Source organism: Hemiscyllium ocellatum (assembly GCF_020745735.1).
Source record: "Hemiscyllium ocellatum isolate sHemOce1 chromosome 15 unlocalized genomic scaffold, sHemOce1.pat.X.cur. SUPER_15_unloc_22, whole genome shotgun sequence".
Taxonomy (NCBI): Eukaryota; Metazoa; Chordata; class Chondrichthyes; order Orectolobiformes; family Hemiscylliidae; genus Hemiscyllium; species Hemiscyllium ocellatum.
In genome coordinates, this window is record NW_026867459.1 from 298,296 (window position 1) to 303,295 (window position 5,000).

At 50.6% G+C, this 5,000-nt stretch overlaps 1 long non-coding RNA gene across 1 annotated transcript in view; it reads left to right on the top strand.

Annotated features, from left to right (window-relative positions):
* LOC132806678 (uncharacterized) overlaps positions 1-5,000 on the top strand; it is a 43,764-nt gene that overhangs the window by 36,684 nt on the left and 2,080 nt on the right. The gene's annotated exons all lie outside the window — the stretch shown is intronic.

The window sequence follows — 5,000 nt, forward strand, 5'->3', positions numbered from 1 at the left end:
ACACTTAGAATATTTTTGAGTCAGTACAAATCAGTAACCAGCGACACTTAGAATATTTTTCAGTCAGTACAAATCAGTAACCAGCGACACTTAGAATATTTTTGAGTCAGTACAAATCAGTAACCAGTGACACTTAGAATATTTTTGGAGCAGTACAAATCAGTAACCAGCGACACTTAGAATATTTTTGAAGCAGTACAAATCAGTAACCAAGTGCATTTTTGAATTGGTTACTGATTTCTCCGTTGAAGTTGGGGCTGCGGTTGGCTTCAGTTAGTGGTGGGGGCTTAATTTTCGCCGAGGGGAGCGTGTCCCGGTAGTGTCTCCGAGGAAGTGGTACCTATTGAAGGGGGTGTTTCTGAATTTGGGCCCTTTTTGAGTGGCATTGCCGGATGGGTTTTGTGTTGAAGGCTTCCAAATCGGGTAGCTCAGCCGGATTTGACCCGGCGGTTCTACCGACTGTCACGCCTTCGAGGGGGGACTGTTGTCTAAGTTCAGGCCGAATTTGGTGAATTTCCTAAGTCGGGAAGTGGTCCCAACGGGTTTGGGAGTGAACCTAACTGCTCATACCAACTTTGAGGCTTTGGGGCCGGGTAGCACAGTCGGATTTGACCCGGCGGTTCTGCCGAATGCCTGGCCTTCGAGGGGGGCCTGCCCTCTGAGTTCAGGCCGAATTTGGTGATTTTCCTAAGTCGGGAAGTGGTCCAAACGGGGATGGGAGTGAACCTGACAGCTCATACCGACTTTGGGGCTTCCAAGCCGGGTAGCTCAACCGGATTTGATCCGGCGGTTCTAGCGACTGCCACGGCTTCGAGGGGGGACTGTTGTCTAAGTTCAGGCCGAATTTGGTGAATTTCCCGAGTCGGGAAGTGGTCCAAACGGGGATGGGAGTGAACCTGACAGCTCTTACCGACATTGAGGCTTCGGGGCCGGGTAGCTCAGTCGGATTTGACCCGGCGATTCTGCCGACTTCCACGCCTTCGAGCGGGGACTCTCCTCTAAGTTCAGGCCGAATTTGGTGAATTTCCTAAGTCGGGAAGTGGTCCAAACGGGGATGGGAGTGAACCTAACTGCTCATACCAACTTTGAGGCTTTGGGGCCGGGTAGCACAGTCGGATTTGACCCGGCGGTTCTGCCGAATGCCTGGCCTTCGAGGGGGGCCTGCCCTCTGAGTTCAGGCCGAATTTGGTGATTTTCCTAAGTCGGGAAGTGGTCCAAACGGGGATGGGAGTGAACCTGACAGCTCATACCGACTTTGGGGCTTCCAAGCCGGGTAGCTCAACCGGATTTGATCCGGCGGTTCTAGCGACTGCCACGGCTTCGAGGGGGGACTGTTGTCTAAGTTCAGGCCGAATTTGGTGAATTTCCCGAGTCGGGAAGTGGTCCAAACGGGGATGGGAGTGAACCTGACAGCTCTTATCGACATTGAGGCTTCGGGGCCGGGTAGCTCAGTCGGATTTGACCCGGCGATTCTGCCGACTTCCACGCCTTCGAGCGGGGACTCTCCTCTAAGTTCAGGCCGAATTTGGTGAATTTCCTAAGTCGGGAAGTGGTCCAAACGGGGATGGGAGTGAACCTGACAGCTCTTACCGACTTTGGGGCTTCCAAGCCGGGTAGCTCAACCGGATTTGATCCGGCGGTTCTAGCGACTGTCACGCCTTCGAGGGGGGACTGTTGTATAAGTTCAGGCCGAATTTGGTGAATTTCCCGAGTCGGGAAGTGGTCCAAACGGGGATGGGAGTGAACCTGACAGCTCTTACCGACTTTGGGGCTTCCAAGCCGGGTAGCTCAACCGGATTTGATCCGGCGGTTCTGCCGACTGTCACGCCTTCGAGGGGGGACTGTTGTATAAGTTCAGGCCGAATTTGGTGAATTTCCCGAGTCGGGAAGTGGTCCAAACGGGGATGGGAGTGAACCTGACAGCTCTTACCGACTTTGAGGCTTCGGGGCCGGGTAGCTCAGCCGGATTTGATCCGGCGGTTCTGTCGACTGTCACGCCTTCGAGGGGGGACTGTCCTCTGAGTTCAGGCCGAATTTGGTGAATTTCCCGAGTCGGGAAGTGGTCCAAACGGGGATGGGAGTGAACCTGACAGCTCATACCGACTTTGAGGCTTCCAAGCCGGGTAGCTCAGCCGGATTTGACCCGGCGATTCTGCCGACTTCCACGCCTTCGAGGGGGGACTGCCCTCTGAGTTCAGGCCGAATTTGGTGCATTTCCCGAGTCGGGAAGTGGTCTCTGTCACAACGGGGGCAAGTGTCTGAAGAGGTAAAGTGAGTAACCAGCACAGCTTAGGGAAGGGTTCCAAAGTTCTCAACAATGTGAATTCGGTTACCAGGAAAGCTTAGGAAAGTTGCCTGACTGTCCCAAACGAATGAACTGCAAAACTTAGGGAACATGCCCGAAGATGCTTAAAAGTGTGAAATCAGTAAGCAGGAAAGCATAGGAAAGTGCCTGAAAGTGCTAAATGAGTAACATGAAAAACGTAGAAAAATGCCCGAAAATGTTTAAAAGTGTGAACTCAGTAACCAGCAAAACTTAGTAAAACGTTGGAAAAGCAGAAATGAGTAACCAGAAAAACTTAGAAAAATGTTTGAAAATGAGAAATGAGTAACCAGAAAAACTTAGAAAAATGTTTGAAAATGAGAAATGAGTAACCAAGAAAACTTAGAAAAATGCCCAAAAAGAAGAAATCAGTAACCAGAAAAACTTAGAAAAATGTTTGAAAATGAGAAATGAGTAACCAGAAAAACTTAGAAAAATGTTTGAAAATGAGAAATGAGTAACCAAGAAAACTTAGAAAAATGCCCAAAAAGAAGAAATCAGTAACCAGAAAAACTTAGAAAAATGTTTGAAAATGAGAAATGAGTAACCAAGAAAACTTAGAAAAATGTTTGAAAATGAGAAATGAGTAACCAAGAAAACTTAGAAAAATGCCCAAAAAGAAGAAATCAGTAACCAGAAAAACTTAGAAAAATGTTTGAAAATGAGAAATGAGTAACCAAGAAAACTTAGAAAAATGCCCAAAAAGAAGAAATCAGTAACCAGAAAAACTTAGAAAAATGTTTGAAAATGAGAAATGAGTAACCAGAAAAACTTAGAAAAATGTTTGAAAATGAGAAATGAGTAACCAAGAAAACTTAGAAAAATGCCCAAAAAGAAGAAATCAGTAACCAGAAAAACTTAGAAAAATGTTTGAAAATGAGAAATGAGTAACCAAGAAAACTTAGAAAAATGCCCGAAAAGAAGAAATCAGTAACCAGAAAAACTTAGAAAAATTTTCGGCCAAGTGTGAAAAATATTCTAAGTGTCAGCGGAGGAAAATGCCGAAGCATCGGGAAAGATTCAAAAACTCATGCCGAACATGAGTTCCGAAGTGCCGGAGGAACTGGGCGAATTGAGCCCGGCGGTTGGCCAGATGTCGTTTTGAGTCTGCAGCCCGAAAACTTTAACTTTGTCTGCCGCGGAAGTCTGGACCGGGAAAAATCCAAACGGTTTTGCCGGGTTCGAGTTCCAGAGCGAAGCAGTCGAATTTGAAATTCAGACCCATTCAGTGCCACTTGACATTGTGACACAGTGAGGTTGGCGGGGTACCCGGAGATTTCTGGGAACACGATTTTTAGAACAAAATGGCGGCGCGGGACCACTTTGAAAGGCATCCGAAAAACGGTTCCGCGGGCAGAGCTCTTGAATGACAGGCCTGTGTGCATGCCCAAGAGCTCTCGGAAGTCTAATTTTTGACACTTTGTCAAATTTTCGACAGACTTACCCAACTCTTGCTGCCTGTTCTAAGAATCAGTCAGAGGCCTGTGCGGCGGTCTCTTGACACTTTGGAGGGCGGGCAAACCCCACGTTGACTCCGGCCGTCCCTCCAAAAGGCACTTGCTATTGGGGGAAAGGATTGCAAGTAGCCTGGTTCCCGTGGGAGCGGCCAGGAAGGGTGCAGGCTGGCCCTTGCCTGAGCATTCCCAAAACCCTCTTCCGCTGAGAGCAGACCTCGCACGCCGCACTACCGGCTCTGGGAGTGGTTGGCCGCTATTGTACATAGTCCGGTCCTTCCTCTGCCACCCGGCAAGTGCGATGGCTCTGCCGCCCTGCGGTGCTCGTCACCCAGGTTTGGGGAACACGATACTTAGAACATGTTGGCGGCTCGGGACCTGCAGGCGAAAGGGGCCCCGTGGTGCTGAGCACATCGACCTCGGGTCTCAGTGCAAGCCGGAGAGTTCGCGGAAGTCTTAAAAGATTTTGACATCTGCTCAAATCTTTGACAGGCTTGCCTGACTCTTTCCGTCCGTTCTAAGAATCAGTCGGAGGCCGGGGCGGGGACGGTCTCTTGACACACGGAGGGTTGGCTTCCCTCCTCAGGTGTTTGTGTCGAAAATGAAGGCGAGAGATGCAAGCGTCCTGGTTCCCCTGGGTGCTGCCAGCAAGGGTGCAGGCTGACCCTTGCCTGAGCACTCCCAAAAGCCTCTTAAGCTGAGAGCAGGCGCCGCACTACCGGCTCTGGGAGTCGTTGGCCGCTATTGTACATAGTCCGGTCCTTCCTCTGCCACCCGGCAAGTGCGATGGCTCTGCCTCCCTGCGGTGCTCGTCACCCAGGTTTGGGGAACACGATACTTAGAACATGTTGGCGGCTCGGGACCTGCAGGCGAAGGGGGCCCCGTGGTGCTGAGCACATCGACCTCGCGTCTCAGTGCAAGCCGGAGAGTTCGCGGAAGTCTTAACAGGCTTGCCTGACTCTTTCCGTCCGTTCTAAGAATCAGTCGGAGGCCGGGGCGGGGACGGTCTCTTGACACACGGAGGGTTGGCTTCCCTCCTCAGGCGTTTGTGTCGAAAATGAAGGCGAGAGATGCAAGCGTCCTGGTTCCCCTGGGTGCTGCCAGCAAGGGTGCAGGCTGACCCTTGCCTGAGCACTCCCAAAAGCCTCTTAGGCTGAGAGCAGACGCCGCACTACCGGCTCTGGGAGTCGTTGGCCGCTATTGTACATAGTCCGGTCCTTCCT